General features: G+C 40.8%; 1 protein-coding gene and 1 long non-coding RNA gene across 12 annotated transcripts in view; both read left to right on the plus strand.

Moving 5' to 3' along the window:
• RGS6 (regulator of G protein signaling 6) overlaps nt 1-19,737 on the plus strand; it is a 511,546-nt gene that overhangs the window by 87,905 nt on the left and 403,904 nt on the right. The gene's annotated exons all lie outside the window — the stretch shown is intronic.
• Nucleotides 10,034-12,146, plus strand: LOC119239253 (uncharacterized). Its single transcript, XR_005123789.2, has 3 exons — nt 10,034-10,122; nt 10,735-10,892; nt 11,766-12,146. It is a non-coding gene; the product is annotated as an uncharacterized LOC119239253 (long non-coding RNA).

A 19,737-nucleotide genomic window follows, 5' to 3' on the forward strand; every position in this document is an offset into this window, starting at 1 on the left:
AGCAGTTAGAGTGTCTTCTTAGTTTGATAACCTGTTTCACTGACTCATAAATAACATTTAAGGTATCTGTACAGTTATAATTTTTTGCAACACTGATTGTAAGCTATACAGGTAGCAGGATTGGTGTTTAAATAGCAACACTGGACACTGTCAGTAAAATATAGGGATGAATTAGGCATGTTATTAGAAGAAGAAAAGCCTGTGATCTTGTATCAACATTCTTACAGTTAAGTAGCCTTGTCATTGCTGATTTTCTTCATCCATTAGTTTCTGGCTGTGGACTCCTTTTATGATGGAATTTGGGTCTAACCATTGTGTTGCTATATGATACCCCAGGTCACCTTCCCTAATCACCTAAGACCCTTGAAGTCTTGGGCAGTAATTGGTTTAGGTATATTTCCAGAAAGTAAATGGAGCACTATTTTCAGAACACAGGCAGTGATATACAGCAAGAAGAGAAAATCTAACCTGGAAGAGGTTAGGGCTGTGGAGAGAGATAGGAATAGGGTATTGTTTTGTAATTAACAGAAGGCAGTCATAGAGACCAGCACAATTGAGGAGAGGTGAACCTGCAGGTCCTGGTGACTAAGACATGATGAGGATTATAAACTATTTAATCATCAAGTGCATATTGAGTGTCATTCGTGTGCCAGACTAGGCATGCAAGACGAGCTTAGTTCTCTAAATAAGCCCATAGGTTGGTGGGACCATCGCCATTCTGGTAGAGGGTGATGAGGGCCTGGGAGGCAGAGGGGTCTGGGAGGAGTGAAAGGGGTCACATAGCTCACATCAGGGGAGAGGATGATGATTCTGTAGAAGATGCTCAGATCTGTCTTAATTCTTGAAAGATGAATAGTAATTTACTTGGCAGAGAAGGAGTGGAAATAGTATAGGAGGTAGTAGGGAGGGCCTGCACATGAAAAGGGGCAGAGTTGTGATGTATTTATATATATATATATATATATATATATATATATAAAATATATAACATATACATATATTATATAAATATATAACATACACATCATATATACTGCACATTATATTATATATTATGAGATATATAATATACTATGTATTGTACTATATATTATATATTATACTATGTAATTATACTGTGTACTATATATTATATAGTATCATATATTTTATATATATATTTTTTAAAGACTTATTTATACAATAGCTGGGGTACTAGCCAAAGGTGCCAGAGGGTGAGAGGATTCACCAGAGACAGATGGGTTGCAGAACAGGCAGACAGACCAAAACTGCTGAGAGTGTAGCAGGCGAGACAGGAGAGGTCTGCTGCACCATGTGGGAATCTCCCTGGCTGGCTGGAAATTCACCCTGTGCTGCAGAAGCTGCAGACAGCTTCACAGTGCTGCATTCAACCCGCTGCACAACCGGGGAGGCCCTATTAAGGGCCCTATTAAGGGCCTCCCCGGTTGTGCAGCGGGTTGAACGCAGCACTGTGAAACTGTCTGCAGCTTCTGGCAATTTCAAGTGGCTGTTTTCATGGAACAATGTTTCCAAATCCATGAAGGGTTGAAAAATAAAGCTGGGGAAGTAGGACCAGACCATGAAAGATCTTATACACCATGCAAAAAGTTTGGATGGTGTTGGGGTGTCTTCCCTTTGTGCCCCCACATCCTTGCTGCACCCAGCTGCCTGCTGCTCTTTGCCCCAGAAGCCAGCACTATGTGAACTACGGCATCCTGTGACCTCTGGCTTTCAACTGGATTCAGTCAATGGAAGCCTGGGAAGAGATGGGAGGAAGGAAAAAGAGCAAAGTCATGGTATTTCTTCACCTGGCTTCTTCTCTGGAAGGTCTTGCTCTGGCTGTGTCACTTAATGTCTTTCTTCCTCTCAAGTGGTCCACTCTCTTCTATGGGTCCTGATACCCTTTTCCTTTATTAAGTCTTTTGAACCCTCAGGGAAGTTCCAGTTTGTGTCAGTAAACTATGGCTATGTAAGGAATTACTCCAAAACTCAAGGGCTTAAACACAATATTTATTATGTCCCAGTTTCTGTGGTCAGTAATTTATGAGTGGGCAAGGTGGGGCCTTTGGCTCAGGGTCTCTTACAAGGCTATCATCAAAATGTTGGCTGGGATTGTACTTTATCTGAAGGCCTAATTGGGGAAAGACCCAATTCGAAGCTGGTTAACATGGTTGTTGACTAGATTCAGTTCCTCAAGGGCATCTGTTCTTCACTAGTATTCTCCAGTGTTGTTCCTCACTCCAGTTCCTCCCCATGTGTTGCTCTGTGGGGTGGCCTGCAACATGGCAGCTCATTTCATCAGCATGAGCAAGGGAAGAGGCTGGGAGGGGGGTGTTGGTAGTGGGAGTCTTACTGTTTTATAGGTTAATCTTGGCTATAACATCCCATCCCTTTCAGTAGGAGCAAGGCACTAGGTCTACCGTGGGGAAAGGGATTATATAAGGGCATGGGTAATAGGAAACAGAAATGGACTGCTGGTGCTTATGAAGTTGTGGTGCCTGAGTTCTTCCCTGACTCAGAGATTCCTGATGATCTCCTTATGGTTCTTCTGTATCCTGTGGCTGCTTTATACTTGGTCCTTTTTGAAATAAACCTTCCTTGGATTGTCTTATATTATGTGTGCCATCTGTTTACTGATAAGGCTCTGACTCATTTAGAAATTATCCCCCAAGCAAAGGATGCCACCGAGACCTTGTTTTTCTTCATAAGGAAATACCTTATGAAAGGATTTGAAGCCGGAAAGTCTTATGTTCAATGTGAAGAACAGGTGGAGGGAGGGTGGAAAGCTAGGGCTTTAGGCAGGAGGATAGTTTAGTGATTTTACAGCAATTGAGGTGAGGGAAAAGTGACATCCAATTGGTGGCAGTGGTAACAGATGAAGGGATGCATTTGAAAACTGCTTAAGAGGTTGTATTAACAGGATTTGGTGACACTTAAGATTTAGGGAGGATGTGAGGGTGAGGAGGAATGTGGAGAGGTCTTTTTATGAGGTTATAGCTGGGAGTTATTAAAAGATCTCTTGGGACCAACAAAAGGTTAGAACAAATAATCATAGAGCTGGGTTGTCTGCCTGCCCCTCTCCTCCCTGTATGTGGGTAAATTAAGAGGGTCATGAAAGAGATGGCATTTGTCAGTTCAAACATTCAATGGATTTAATAATCAATAAATTTACCTTTTTTGTTTATACAATTCAAACCTTATTTAAATTGTACAATTACCTTCTGCTAATCTAGTGTTCATCCAAAACCATATAATTGACTCCTTTTATGTTACTCACCTTCACCACTTCCCCTTAACCTTCTTGTGTGTTTGGTGTGTTCATTGGTTTTGCTTCATCTCGCACATATGAGTAAAGTCATGCAGTATTTGTCTTTATCTGACTTACTTCATTTAGCATAATCCTCTCAGTGTTCATCCATGTTGTTGCAAATGGCAGGATTTCATCTTTTTATGGCTGAATGGTTTTCTGAATAGTTTTGTGGAATAATACATATCTTTTTATCTAGTCATCTGCTGGTGGGCACTTAGGTTTTTTCCAACTTTTGGCTATTGTGAAAAATGCTGTGATGAACATGGGGAGGGTGTGCAGAGATCTCTTCAAATTAGTGAAACTATCCACATTTTATTATCCAGTTATTCTTTCATAATATCCTTTGCATTCTTTAAAAAAAATAGCCCAAGAAAAACTTGAAAACAGGCAAATCACTATGTTTAAAGTAAAAGCTTTTTGGTTTTGAACATTTAGGGCTTTCTTTCATTATTTTTTGTCTGTGTCTCTTTTTTTTTTTTTTTAAATGTTAAATAAAATTCCCAAGGACTAATTTCAGAGGGTGTTCTGGGTGACTGTTTTAATTGTATAATCGACATTTGAAAATTTATTTCATTATATATTTTGAAGGGTTTTTAAATTACCTTAGGAAAAAATGGTTTCCTATGTTCTTTTTCTGTACTTTTTTAAATTTTTTTTAGATTTATTTATTTATTTATACAAGCGGTGGGTATAGTCAGAAGCGCAGGAGGGTGAGAGAATTCACCAGAGCCAGAGCAGGGAACAGAACAGTCAGACTGACGAAATACACTGCTGAGGGGAGCAGCGGGCCAGACAGGAGAGGTCTGTTGAGCCATGTGGGACCCACGCAGGTGGTCAGGGATCAAACCGGCACTGCAGAGGCTGCGGGGAGCTTCACAGCCCAGCGCTCAACTGCTGCGCCACCAGGGGAGGCCCTTTCTGTACTTTTGATCCCTTGTCTGTTTCATGTTTCAAACTCAAACTTTGTCAATATTCTCTACAGACCTATTCTCCAGTTCATCAATTCTTTTCTTAATTGTATCTAGTCTGTGGTTAAACCATCTCATTGAATTAATAACTTTAGTTTTTTTTTAAGTATTAAAATTTTAGCTTAATTTACTTTCATGGTTTCTAGTTTCCTTCTAAAGTTCTGTCATTTAATTAATTTCTTAGCCATGTTAGTCATTGTTATTTTAAAGTCTCTACCTGATACTTCAAAATCTGTATCATTTGCTGGACTGTTATTTTGTCTTTAAAAATTTTTTCTTATGTTTTTAACTAAGTTCTGGACATTGCTTATACAGTAAGTATTGGAGAGATAATTTAAAGCTCAGAGGAAATGTTATCTTACCCCATAGAGGTTTTAATTTTTTTTTCTTTTCTAGACTAGGGACATATTATCTTAATCTAAGTAGATACAGAGATTATATATAACTGAACTTTAGTTCTTGTTAGTGCCAGTATATTTCTAGATTGCCTTTGTTATTGGGAGTCATTTCTGTTCCCAACCAGTACTTTGGGTGTTCATTCAATCCCCTCAGCCTTAGTGAGCTCTGACCTTTGATTTTTGCCCCTTAAGCTCCATGAGACTGCTGAAAGCACAGAAAACTTTTCAGTTATACCTTTTGCTTAAGAAACTGAAAATCCCTTGAAAGGAAATAGCAGCTTCAATTGCTAGGCTCACCTTAGCTTTCTTCTTTCATATTGTAGCTTCACAAATTCTTCCTCAGTTGCTCTCCAATGCCCTCAAATATTTTTTTTTAAAGATTTATTTATTTATTTATACAAGCACTGGGTACAGTCAGAAGCGTGGGAGGGTGAGAGAATTCACCAGAGCCAGAGTGGGGGAGCAGAACAGGCAGAAGGACTGAAGTACACTGCTGAGGGGAGCAGTGGGCACGGCAGGAGAGGTCTGCAGGTCATGTGGAACCCTGGCCGGTGGCCAGGGATGGAACCGGCGCTGCAGAGGCTGCGGGCAGCTTCACAGCCCAGCGCTCAACCGCTGTGCCACCAGTGAAGGCCCATCCCTCAAATATTTTTAACAAAACATTTTCCCGTCTTTCTCAGCAAGAGAGTGTTTCTGAAACATTAGTTAGCCATTGCCAGAAGTAGAACTTCAGATCATTGCCTTTGAAGGAGATGGGTCTGTTTCTTATAACCTCTGTTTACTCTCTAATATGTTTCAGAAAGGACATTTCCAGAATGATTTACTGGTCCCTGGTCATGGTGGAAGAGATGAAGAAAAGTGAGAGAAACTTTCAGTGTGTTTAGGAAGCACTGTTGACTTGGAGAGTGAGAGAGAGGGATTTGAGGCTAGTGTCCAGGATTTGGGCCAGAGTGGTGGATCACCAGTCACTGGGGAAAAATAGCAGTCGAAGATGCCACTGAAACGCTGTGTCATTACAAGAACTGAAAGACAGTTATTCATCCCAACCTGGCTCTGCAATCTGAAAAGGGGCCAGTGTCAGGCAAATATCTCTTATCTGAAATAGATCTGAAAAGAAGCCTTATTTGGAGGAAATCTTACTTGGCTCCAAAAACAGTCAGGAAGTAGCTTATATCTGTCAGTATAACGATTCTGACCATTCCTGTATTAGTTTTCTAAGGCTTCTGTAATAAATTACCACAAGCTGTGTGGCTTTAAACAAGAGAAATTTATTCTCTCACAGTTCAGAGGGCTTACAGTCTAAAATCAAGGTGTTAGCCAGACCATGCTCCCCCTGAAGGCTCTAGGGGAGAATTCTTCCTTGTCACTAACTTCCTGTGGCTACAGCAACTATCCTTGGTGTTCCTTGGCTTGTAGCGCATCGCTCCAGTATCTGCCTGTCTTCACACGGCCCCCTTTCTTCTGTGTCTACTTCTGTGTCTTCACAGGATCTTCTCATAATGACACGGGTCATTGGATGTAGGGCACACCCTACTCTAGTCCAGTTAAGACTTCCATCTTCACTTTGCTCATTACATCTGCAAAAATTCCATTTCCAAATAAGATCAGAAACCTACAGACTGGGTGTTAGGATTTCAACATATCTTTTAGGAGGACACAGTTCAACCATAACAGTTTCTATTTTGTCTCTGTCTGAAGCTTCATGCTTCTTGCAAATACCAATCCAACAGTGTATGAATTGAACTTCTACTTCTGGCAAAGCATTGTACTTCATTCTCGACACACTGTTATGTGGGGGCCATAGCACATGTTTCCTGTCCTAGGCAACTTTACAATCTAGATGGGAAGAACAAGAGTGGCGTAGGATTAAGGAAGAAAATTCGTACTTATTGATCACTCACTATATACCGGGTACTGTACCAGGTTCTGTACACACAGGCAATCATTTAATTATCAGACAGCTTCTTAGATAGGTGGTGGTGATCATCCTATATTACAGATAAGGAAACTAAAGATCAGAAAGATAATGACTGGTAAAAATAACTGGTATTAGGACTTGAGTCTAGGTTTGCCTTATTGTAAAGTCTGCAATTTTTTTTTTAAACAAATTGAATTATGTAAACAAAGGAACAAAAAGCATATCTCAAGGCTGTTTGTAATTGATTTTAGAAAGGTTGATGTAGGCAGCCTGGGCTTACAGAGAAAGGAGAAATTTGAAGAGGAGTAACTTGAATTGTGTCTTTAAGAAAGGGCAGGTTTTGGTCTGTCAGAAAGAACTAAGAAAAGATTCTAGGTGATAGGAGTTGTGTGAGCAAAGGTGTGGTGATAAGAAAACATAATCTGTATTTAGGAGGAAGTATATTTTATAATACTAAATATAGGAGTTATCCCTAATGTAATAATAGTCTCATTGTTCATGTGGAGACCCTGAAGCAATAAAACATAAAATATTTTTAGTTCTGAAACTCACATGTAAGGTATTGGTAAAACTAAGCTTTCTGCCAACTGATTTTCTTTTTTCCTTTTCTTTTAAAAAATAATTGTTTTCATCTTAAAAGTATCAAAGCCTGAACAAAAAAATAAACCTCACACATTCTTGGGCCTCCCTGGTGGTGCAAGGGGTTAAGAAGCAACCTATGAAGCTGTCTGCAGCCGCTGCAGCACGAGTTTGATCCCTGGCCAGGGAGATACTCACATGGCACAGCAGACCTCTCCTAACTCTCCCGCTGCTCCCCTCAGCAGTGTATTTCAGTCAGTCTGCCTGTTCTGTTCCTCACTCTGTCTCTGGTGAATCCTCTCACCCCTCGCCCCTCTTGCCTGTACTCTAGTTCTTGTATGCAAAAATAAATAAATCTTAAAAAAAAAACAAAACAACTCACACACTCTTATCAGGCAAATGTGACTACAGTTAGCATTTTGGTCTATTTCCTTCTAGTTTTTTAATTTGTAATATACATATGTAAATATATGTGTCAGTACATATATATGTTAAAACATATATTAATGTAGTGGGTCATCATAGTATACTATTGTATGTGTTTCCCTTTCATATTTTCAGCATTAATCAGTGTCATCATAATCACAGTTTTTTTTTAAATTTTTTTTAATAGAGGCATGTTTTATTTTATTTATTATTTATTTGTTTGTTTGTTTGTTTGTTTATACATGCACTGGGTACAGTCAGAAGCGCGAGAGGGTGAGAGAATTCACCAGAGCCAGAGCGGGGAGCAGACCAGGCAGAAGGACCAAAGTACACTGCTGAGGGGAGCAGCGGGCGGCAGGAGAGGTCTGCGCGCCATGTGGGACCCTCCTCTGGTGGGCGGGGAGCAGCCGGGGATCGAACTGGCGCCACAGAGGCTGCGGGCAGCTTCGCAACCCAGCGCTCAACCGCTGCGCCACCGGGGAGGCCCATAATCACAGTTTTAAACATTGTATAATGTTCTAAGTGAATAATAATTAAATTAATAATTTAATTATTTGGTCTCTTATTTGCTATTAATAATGAAACTAGGATGCCTAGGCCAAAAGGCATGGCTTGTGTCTCAACTCCTGATATAAATGGGTTCAGTACTGGTTTCTACATATACAGAATAGTCTTCTTTGGGTTGTCAAAATTTGTGTCATTGAACTACAGAAAGAGAGGAAAGGGGTTGCTAATTGGAGACAGGTGTTTTCTTCAGGTGTTTTCCCTCTAAAGCAGACCTCCGCCTTAGTGTCTGGCTAGCTTTGCAATATCACCTTTATCTTTAGAGCCTCAATGCTGGGATACTCAGAAATTTTCAAGTTGGAGCCTCTCCAAGTCATTTGCTATTTCATCCTCTATTTGTTTTTCTTAAGCAACTAACTAAATAAGAATAACATTTCAACCTCTTTCCATTCCCCATAGCATTTTTCCTGCTGTACCAGTCTGCCTACAGTTTAACCATGGGTTGCTTCTTATATTTTAAAGCTAAATACAAAAGCACAGTTCTGAGAAGCAGCCAAGTTCTGCAGCCAAGTTTGAAGAATAAAACTTTAAAACAGCTCTTCTGTCACACACTTGAGAAGGGAGGCAGGCTTTGCTATAAATAAGTCACATTCCATTTCTATCTCATCTTTTGCAGGACTCTTGGGTAATGCTTTTTGTACATGACTACAGTGTTCTCTAACTGCCCACTCACCCCCTTCAACCTTCCATTTTATATCTCATTTTATTTAAATGTTGGGTGGTTGTGGGGTTTAAGGACTGTACATGAGAGAGTAGAGAGTAGCTCTTCCCTTTTGTTCTGTAAGGTTAAGTGTTATGAGATAAAGAAACTTATTGGAAACTACACTTTATCTGTGACAGTTTTAGCAGCTGCCTGTATTAGTTTCCTCTTGCTGCTATAACAAATTGCTATATTCTGTGATGTGTGAAAATTATGCAAAATTCAATGAGTGACTTAAATTTATTCTCTGACTTTTCTGGAGGTCAAAAGTCTGAAATAATTTGCCTGGGCTATATTCTTCCTGGAGGCTCTCAGAGACAATCCACTTCCTTCCTTTGTCCAGCTTTTTGATGCTGCCCACATTCCTTAACTCATGGCCCGACTTCATTGTGGCCTCTGCTTTGGTGATCATATCTCTTCTCGGACCTTGATCCTCTGGCCTCCATCTTACAGGAAGCTTTGACAACATGGAGCACACCCAGATAATCCAGGATCACCTCCTCACCTCCAATCCCTTATCTTAATCACACTTGCAAAGTCCCTTTTGCCACATGAGGCAGCACATTCAGTTTTTGAATATTAAAATGTACATATGAGGGGGAGGGGGCACTATTTGCCTACTGTATTGCCTATTTTAGAAAAGGAAAGGCGAAATTATTCTGGAATTTTATCTTTTTCTCCATAGCTATGGAGGAGATGTGCTGAAGGATTGTTTTTTCTTTCAGTGTTTAGAATGGTAGATGTGTGGCAACCGAAATTAAGTTTGGAATATCCGCTTGGATTGGCTGAAGTTCATTTGAGAGAGGAAAAAAGGCCTTTCAGTGACTGCAGTGAGGATGAGAAGGTGTCTTGGTTAACAACCTTCCTCCCCAGATCCTCACTGTGTGGCCAGATCAGACCCTGCTGGGGCACACACAAGCCCTTCCCATTGAGGGGAAATTTCCAAGCAGGTGCATTAAAAATAAATGAAGGAAAACCTCCCTTACAGTAGCCCTATACAGAGTGGCTTCCATATCGGACTGTTTATCTCTAGTTATTTTATATTCTAGAATATATTAAAATAATGGAACTGAATGTAATTACCAAGCATTTTCCTTGTGGTTAGCTGACCAGTACAGTAGAAGATCATAACCTTGCTTTTTTTTTTTTTTTTTTGGTCAAACCATAGGGGCAAAGTGTGCTCCCTTTAGCCTGCGGGGAATATACCAGTCTGCTTCTTGACTCTCCTGAGGCCCCCACTTCCCACTCTTTTTCAATAGGTGAGGAACCATGACAGATGATGGCCAACAAAAGGCGCGTGGGTGATGGTGTTGGCAGTAAAGCTGTCAAGGGAGAACATGACCCTTGGTGCTAAAATGACTCAGGGCAATGAGCCCCTTCAAGGAGCTCATTAAGGAAACAGATGACAAAGCCTGTCAACGAGATATGGGAGTGAGCTCTCCCTTCCTGGAAGGAATTATTAATATCAATAACTTCACTGCCTTCCTGGGAAGGAGAGGTCAGTAGCTGAAGAAAAATCTGCTGTGACTGATGAGCTGCTACAACTTTAAGACAGTGGTCAGCAAACTACTTGCCTTTGGGCCTAGTCTGTCTCCATGACAGTTTGTGTAGCACTGGAGCTGAGGACGGTTTTTACTTTTTGAAACATTTCAGAAAAAAATCAAAAGATAAGCTGTATTCTGTGATATGTGAAAGTTATGCAGAATACAAATTTCAGTGTTCAAAAATCAAGTGTTCAAAAATTAAAGCCATATCATTGGTTTATTAATTCTTTATGACATTTTTTTGCTAACACACAGGAGTAGCATATGACAGAGATTGACCATATAGTCAAGAAAATTCTAAAATATTTACTAACTGGCCTTTTCCAGGGCAGTTTGCAACCTGTGTTATAAAGAGTTTGGAAGAAACTGAAGAAACATCTGCAAACGTCCTTGATGGGACAGTATTTCCATAGGAACCAGGACCCAGAAATTCTGCATAATGCAGACTCATTTCCAGGGACCCACAGAATCTAACTGGGGAATGGGTAAGACAGCTCGGACTCTAGCCCCATGCTATAAATACTACACAGGTCCTGCCATTCATCCTTTGAATATGTTTCCTTTACTGAGGGGTCACATAGGTTCTACCAGTAGATTATTGATGAGATTTTGTTTGTTTTAAGTAAAAACCACACATCGAGTTGCTGGAATTGTTGGCTGCCTGTTCTGAAATATCCTACTGGGATAAGCACTAGCTCCCTACTTTTCAGGTGTGGTGTTGAAGTAAGTGATGCTCACATCTGCAGGACTCCCCTTGTCTCTGCATTGGGCCAGTGCTTTGGCACATGGTTGCTCACGCTGACAGCACGTTTGCAAGATCATTGCTGTTGCTTCCACTCTGCCTGTGAGGAGAGAGGGTCTTGCAGTGGACGCACCTGTGTCAGTGTGATGCCCCTTCATTGAAGACCATGCTCTTCTCACAAGACCTGGAAGGAACCGGTCATTCACCTGGGGAACTGCTTAATTCTGTCCTTTTCCTTGGAAGAGAAGGGTTATCACAATGTCATAAGCAAATTACTCTAGTTCCTGAGTTCCAGTGGTCAGGCATCACTTCCATTGGTGGACATGTAGGTTGCTTCTCTATGTAGGCCATTGTGTGTAATGATGCAGCCAATATGGGAGAGCAGATAGCTATTTAATATACTGATTTTTGTTTCCTTCACTAGATACCCAGAAGTGGGATTGCTCCATCATATAGTGCCAGTATTTCTCATTTTTTGAGGAAGCTTTATACTGTTTTCTATAATGATGACATCGATTTTAATTCCCACCAGTAGTGTACAGCCTTCCTCATCCTCAGCATCCTTGCCAAAACTTATTATCTCTTGTCTTTTTTTTTATAATAACTACCCTAACAGGTGTGAGGTGCTAGCCCATCGTGGCTTTGGTTTACGTGTACAAGCCATGATTTGGAGACAACCAATGTATTTGTCAAAGGATGGAGAAAATGTGGTATGTACATATAATGGGCTATTGTTTAGTCACAAAAAGAAGGCAATCCTGCCACTTGCAACAACATGGATGTCCTTAGAGGACATTATGCTTAGTGAAACAAGTCAGAGAAAGGCAAACACCATATGATCTCACCTATATGTGGAATCTAGAAAAAAAAGTTGAACTTTTAGAACCAGAGAGTAAAATGATGTTTGCCAATGGTAGGGAAATAGGAAAATGTTGATCAAAGAAGTACAAATTTCAGATACAAGATTAATAAGTTCTGAGGATTTAATATACAGCATGATGAATATAGTTAATGATATTGTATTGTTTAGTTGAAATTTGCTAAGAGGATAAATATTAAGCATTCTCCCCCACACATACACAGAAGTAATTGTTAGGTGATGGACGTTTGATAACCTTATTGTGGCATCTATTTCAATATATATCTATACACCTATATTCTCTCTATATACATGCACACATGTACATATGTATATATATCAGACAGTCACATTGTATATGTTAACTATATAATTTTATTGATTATAGCTCAGAAAATCTGGAAAAAAGTTAACTGCTACTTTATAGTTCCTTCCAATACTCCAAATGCTTTTAATATATTTGTGAAAGTCCTATGAAGTATAGAAGGCAGATATTATTTATTTCTACTCTGAAAATGAGGAAACTGAGACTCAAAGAGGTAAGAGATTTGTCTAGGGTCAATTTGCTTTGAGGGACAGAGCCAGACCTTCTAACCTGGGGCCTGGTGTCTGGTCTACTACTTCCGCTGGCTTCTCCATGAGGCAGGGTCATGCCTTCAACCCTCAAGCCTTGTCATTCAAACTGACCTCAGCAGAGGACCACAGTCCAGGCATTTGCTATTTAGGTTCGTCTAATGCTGGTCACTAATCGACCTCCAAAGACCAACTGCACATGCTAGGTGTTTTTGGCATTGCTTTAAAATCGCCTAAGTTGAAGACAGCATTTGCTGAATCCCTTTCTCTTCCGCATCACCACATCTGTTGCTTGTGTTTCAGCCCAAACAAAACAAAACAAAACTAAAAATGGATTCCCATTCATGTTCCCTTTACCACTTGGCTCCAAATGAGGAAGGGCACAATGCTTGTGTTGTGCTTAGAAAAAGGCTGAAAAATTGTAGGCAAAAGCATGTTCAAAGAAAGATTGTGTTCTGTAGGACACAGGAATATGTCATTAATCGGAGCGGCTGCTTCCAGCTGCACAAGTGACGGAACAGCTCATATTGAGAAAAATTTAAATACTAGAGAAGATCATGTTATAGCACATTTAACAAGTACTCTGTCCTGGTTTTGCCCCCGTCTCTGCACATTTGTTTACAGACTTCGTCAGTGAAGTAGTTTCCTCTGCCTGTCCCCCTTCTCTCCGGCATGATGTCTGTGCACCATCTCCTGCACCCTATTCTTTGATTAGCGATCCCCAAATTACTATCTCCTCTCCAAACTCCAAAGGCCTATATCTAGCTGCCAAAAGGACATCTGTTTGAATCCTTCTCGCTTACTGTAACTCGACAGGTAGCCACATGACTCCTTGCTTGTCTTCTGAAACTCTCTCCCTCTGGGATTCAGTGGTGGGTGTAGTGTCGTTAATCCTGTTGGCGTCTGAGTGAAAACTCAGCGATCTCACCTCTAATGCCATATAAATACTTTTATTTTTTTATGTGTTACATTTTGTATTCAATTCCCTACGATACTGTAAATGCTTGGCACTAAGTAGGCAATAAATGTTTGATGGACAGACCTATTGATTAAACACTCCTACAACATACTTCATTATCTTTCCTAGGTGAGATTTGCTGCCACATGGTCTCTCCTCCTCACGCTGTATAGGCTGTCGCTTGACCTTTGGCTCAAAGATTGCTCGTGTCTCTCTAAGTTTTGCAAACTCAATTTATCTTAGGAATTAAATAACTAGGTTGATCTCTATATCATGTGACAGTTCTGCTACCACATTTGCCTTCTTGCTTTCTTTCTTCCCGTGCATTCCTTTCTCATTCGTATCTGTGAGAGAATGAGAAGAAAGGAAAATATTTTCCCATCTTGTTTTCTCTCTGTCATAATTTCTTTTAACTTTTTTCGTTTTGCAGAAATGATTCAAGTTTATTGTTGAAATAGCAGCAATTATAGAGAAACATAAGTAGGAAATAAAATGTATAATCCCACCTCCTTACTCAGAGAACTATATTTAATGTTTGGAGTACCTACTTCCATATACTTTCCCACCCCCCATATACATATTTTTAACAACAGTGGAGCCTTACTATACTTGCTTTAGGGAAACTTATTTTTATTTATTAGATAAACATGAGAACATGTTCTCATAATAGTAAATATACCTCAAGATCAGGGATTGGCAAATTTTTCCTGTAAAGAGCCAAATAGTAAATATTTTAGATTTTGCAAGACATGTCGTTTCTATTTCAACTATTCAACTCTGCTGTTGTAGTGCAAAAGCAGCCATAGACAATATATAAATGAATGAGCATGATTATCTTCCCATAAAAGTTTATTTACAGCACAGGCAGGGACCAAGCTTGTTCATGGACTAGGCTACAGGTTGCCTATCCTTGCTCTAGAATACAATTTTAAATGGCTAAGCAGTAGTCTACTTATTGAAATATCCTGATTTACTTACCTGATTACAATAATAGCTAATGGTGTTTGTGACCTTGTACTGATTTTGGTACATTGCTAGATTTCTTCTATCTACTTTCTCACTTTTGCTGCCTGTAAAGCTATGCAGTGATGATATCATTGTGTCTATTTAATAGATGAAGAAACTCAGGTAATTTGCCTAATATTAGGTGACTGAATTAGAAAAGATAAATTTAAATTTGCTTGATTTTTAGAGGCCAAATTCTTAAATACCCATATTTTTTACACATATCAGCGGTTATTTCCTTAGGATAAATCCCTAGAATCAAAACAGCAAGTGCTTTTAAGGCTTTAATCCGTGTTGCCAGGTTGATATGTGTGGCTAAGTCTTATTTCTTAGGCGGTATATTTAGTTGTAGCATAGTTGTTCATGTCTCCTTTCTCCAGCTCTCTTGGAATGCCCTGGAGAACTGGCATCTAATTCATTTTTAAAAATCTCCTGCGTGGAGATTTAAACATGGCAGTTTTCCAGAGCTGAGTGATGACATGCCTTAATCCTGTTCTCAGGGATCCTGACTCTGGAAGAAATGAAACCTCTGCTTAGAGTTTTGTTCTTCATTGAATTGTGTCTCCAAAAGCCATGCAACTTTACCTTAGAATGTGACTTTATTTGGAAGAGTTATTGCAGATATAATTAGTTGAGGTCATATAGGAGTATGATGGGTCCCTCAATCCGCTATGATTGGTGTTCTCAAAGGGAAATTTAGAAACACACATGCAGGGAGAATGCCATGTGAAAATTGAAATTTTGCTGCCTCAAGTCAGGGAACTACCAGGGGCCAGAAGAATACCCGGAGCACTTCCTTCCCTAGAACACTCAGGAAAAGCACTCAGACTTCCAGCCTCCAGAACTGGGAGACAGTAAACTTGTGTTGATTTAACCACTCAGCTTGTGGTACTTAATTATGGCTAGCCCAGGAAACTAATTCCAGCCTGATGTTTCCACTTTGTTCACAACAAACAAGATGAGGTGTTTTAGATAATCCTCTGTTAGATGAGATTGAAGTCTCAGTTCCGCGTAAGTCTGTTAACACAGTCACCAGAGTCTTCTCTGTGTCTGAACCCCCTGGTCCAAGCTCCAGCCCCAAGGTGCTCCCAGCCCTGTGGGCATCTTTCGCACCACAAACTCAGCATGTCAAAACTGGACAGTCATCTCCAAACCTTTTCCTCTTAATGCCACTTAATTTTTGTTATCAGAACAGTCGTGGCTAAAACCTTCTGTGATTCCTCCTCTTCCTTATCCCCAATTAAAAAAAAAAATCTAGATTTCTGCCTTCTTTTGAAATACTGGAATATCTGGCACCAATAGACTCTCATTAATGCATGGCAATAATTGACCAGACAGAGAGGGACTAGGCATTCATACAGAGAGCGTGTTCTTAGTGTGGTAGAAAGCACCTGCCTGGACTGCATGCATCCTGCATCATGAGGGGATGCTGGCAGACCAGAGTGCAGAGCGCTGCCCCTCCCTCTCGGGGTGGAAGTGCAGAGCTTCAGATCCTGGGCTGAGTCAGACTGGAGGTTTGCATCCTGCTGTGTCACTTCCTGGCTGGGGGGCAGCTGTGGGGAGGCTCCTTAATCTCACTCGGGCTTCTCCATTTATGAATCTGTAATAGAGATAATAATGGTGCTCACCTCATAGTGGCCTTGAGAAAATTAAATGATTTAATGCATATCAAGAGGTTAGAACCTGGCGTATAGCAATGCTCTGTAAGTGTTCACTCGTATTACAATATATTCAAGAAAACCTCATCAGCATTTATCCAAACTGCCCTGTTGTTTTTCATAAAGAAGGATATATTTACTCCCCAGTTTTTCTTTGCTTCTCCCCATCCCCCACCAGTTTCACACACATTAAGAAATGTGGCATTGGTTTGTACACACAGATGCAGGGCTGGCCAAGCAGGGAATTTGGAGCAAAGCTCCTGGGATCTAACTCGGCTGAGCTCCCGGGTGTCTCCTGGCTGCCAGGTGCCCTGTGCTTAGCTGCCTTCTATGTTGTCTAGGTTCCAGTGACCAAGGGCACAGCTTGGTGACTGGCCTCCTGAGGCCCCCGCAGCTGCTGAGGGGTGCCTCTAATTAGGTACACTGTTGAGCAAGCAGGTATTTATCCTGGAGGCAGGAAGGGCTGCTGGGAATAGCTGCTTACCATGAAATGCAGACAGCGAGTCCACTGATAGAATCATGTTGCCTATGATCTGAGGCATTGGCCAAGCCCAAACAAGCAAACAGTGAGGACCCCCCAATCCATTTGTTTCCATTGTATTTCCCTTGTAGGACCACTCCTAAGAAGAGCTGATTCATTCAGCTGATTTTATTGCCTCAATTTCACCAACCAATAGGTACTTATTTAGCAATTCCTGGGTGCCAGATACAGTACTGGATGTCAGCGATAAATGGAATGAAGGAAAGACACAGAATTTCTGCCTGCAAAGAGTTTATGGTCTGGTCATTGGGAAAGATGAATGAACCAACAGTGCTGGGAGGTTGGGAAGCCATAGATGTGGATTTGGGGATCCCAGTGTTGGGGATCCTGACTCCAGCTAGGGCTGGGACTTGGGGCAACTGAAGGATTATTGTACTTGTCATCACTGGCCTAAAGTTCTTGTGAGATTGAGCTTTGTCAGGATGAGCATTGTGATTTTCTTTGTGTTACTGTCTCTAGTGCTACCAGTGGTGGGCTTGTAGTAGATGCTTAATAATATTTGATGAATAAACTGAGGAAACAAATGATATCTAAATTGACAGTTGAAGGATAAGGGGTGAGCCAAAAGGAAAGAATGTTTGTGTCTGGGGTGGGGTGGTAAAAAGGGCTGGTAATAGGAAATAAAGTGGAGAGGAAGGACATTATTGGGAGGGAGTAGTATGTGCTCCTTGGTGGTGACAAGGACTAATTCTGAGAACTGCCAGCTCATAGGATGGGTTGGTGTTGAAGCCATTTTGGGAGGTATGGAGAGAGCTGATGGTGCAACTAATGCGGTGTTAGTTATTAAGGGTCTCAAACAGAGGAAAGATATGATTTGATTTGATGTATATGTTTTAAGGTGCAGGAGATGGCTGGAAGAGGACAGAGGGGAAGCCATGAACCCACAGTGACGGCCTCAGCAGATGTGATGAGAGATGATGGTGACTGGATAAATGTCTGACAACTGAGATGGGAATGTGGGCAGATTCAGAGGGGCTTAGGGATATGGATTGGTCAGGACCTGGCAATTTTCTGTGGACAAGGAAGGACAGAATGCCCATGTCTGTGGGGGCACTAGCATCATTTACTTTTGTGATGAATAAAGAGGTTGCCTGTGGGAAGTCCAGTGGGTAGTTGCATACGTCAGTCTTAACCTCAAGATATAGGTCTAGCCATTCATCAGCATAAAATCTCATAAATTTCATCAAGTAAATTTCCATAAATAAAATTCAAATGACCCATGAATCTTTGAAATTATGTAGAAATTTTAATGAACGTGCATTATTGTGGAGAGTTGGCCTTGTGTCAGTTTTCCAAAGTACTCATGTTCTTAAGTAAATTAGCACTTGAGAATATGGTTATTGAAGCTAGAAGGAGAGATGAGGTTTTTCTTTTTTTTATTTCTTTTTTATTGAGGTAACATTGGCTATAACATTATATAGTTTTCCAAGCATAGTGAGCAGGGAAGAGAGCTGATGACTGTGCTGGGGGGTCATTGATATTGCAGGGATGGGAGGCACTGTGCCAAATCAGGGGTGGGGGACCAGAGTATGGTGGGGGGGGGGTGAGATGATTTACAGAAAAAGCTTCACTATTTATGAAGCACTTTCACTGACGTCGTCATTTCATGTCTCAGTAACTCAGCTAGATATTTGTCATTTGGCTCTGTGTCAGTGTTCAGTACAAGACACAGACACTGGGCTATAAATTTTAAACAAGAAGTGATTTAATACAGAGAATTAGATGCTTACAAAACCTTTGGAAGGGTGTGCCTCTGAGAGAGATTTCCAGAACAATCTGGGGGTCTGGTTCAGAGTACACTCCTGTACCTGCTGTTTGGGCATTGGGAACTGCTGTGCTGCTGCCACCACCACACTGCTTCTTCACCCTGGGAAAGCTGGAGGAAGGGTACTGGGGTGCTGCTGTGGTTAAAAAGTTGCACATTTCTGTCACCTCCTTCACAGTGGTGAGCAGTCCAGGAGGAGCCAGGAAATGTCCCCATTTCACTTCCACTTTCTGGAACTCCTTGCTTGAGTGCATCTAGCTAGTGGAGCCCCTGTACTCTAGATTCAGGGAAGTCTGGAAAATATTTTTAACTGTTCCATGTTTCTAACTAACAGGTGGGTGAAGTGGAGGTAGAGGAAGGGGTCTTTTTTTCCCCCTAAGAGTCCAGATAGCAAATATTCTAGACTTAGTGGGTCATATGGTCTTTACCATAGCTACTCAGCTTTACATCTCAGTGCAAAAGTAGCCATAGAAAGTAGATAAATGAATTAGCCTGGTATGTTCCAATAACACTTTATAGAAATGGGTGGCAGCTTGGATTTGGCCCATTGGCCATAGCTTGCCCACCACTGGGGTAAGGAAGTCAATGCAAAGTAATTAGTAAGTTCTTTTTACAGATGAGGAACTAAAATCTGGGAGATTCAAGGTCATTTCACTAGTGCAAGTGAAAATACATACTGGTTATTTTGGTCTCATAGCTCATCTTCTTTTCAGCAAACCATGATGCTGAGCCCTTCCTTTGGGGATATTTGTGGTCTAAAAGATGAGACAAAATGTGTGTGTCATTGTCATAGACATTGGTAAAAGCTCCAGGAATGGTCCAAGATGCTTTTGCATGCAAGGTATTTTGGACAGGAAAAATCAGGATATTTCATTGTGGAAGTAGTTTGAGCAAGTTGTTGAAGAAAGGTATGCTGCACAGGTGAAGATGGTTGGGCAAATCAGCTCAAAATACATTTCAAGTGGAGTGAGAAACTTCCAGGCAAGTTTCAGGAAACAGCTAGGCCCAAACTCATTGGAATATTTCGACCTTCTAGGGTGTTAGCAGAGCTAAGACTGGATTGTGGAGAACTTAGGTGTTAGGATCAGGAATCTGGACTTAAAATACAGAAGCACTGGTGATTTTTGAACAGGGCTGTGATACATAACTTCAGGAAGATTTATCCGGCAGAATTTTTTGAAAGTCAGAAAAGACTGCCAACAAGGATCCACATAGGAAGTTATTGCAGT

Source organism: Talpa occidentalis, unplaced genomic scaffold, assembly GCF_014898055.3.
Source record: "Talpa occidentalis isolate TD23 unplaced genomic scaffold, MPIMG_talOcc4v2.1 talOcc4.11, whole genome shotgun sequence".
Classification (NCBI taxonomy): domain Eukaryota; kingdom Metazoa; phylum Chordata; class Mammalia; order Eulipotyphla; family Talpidae; genus Talpa; species Talpa occidentalis.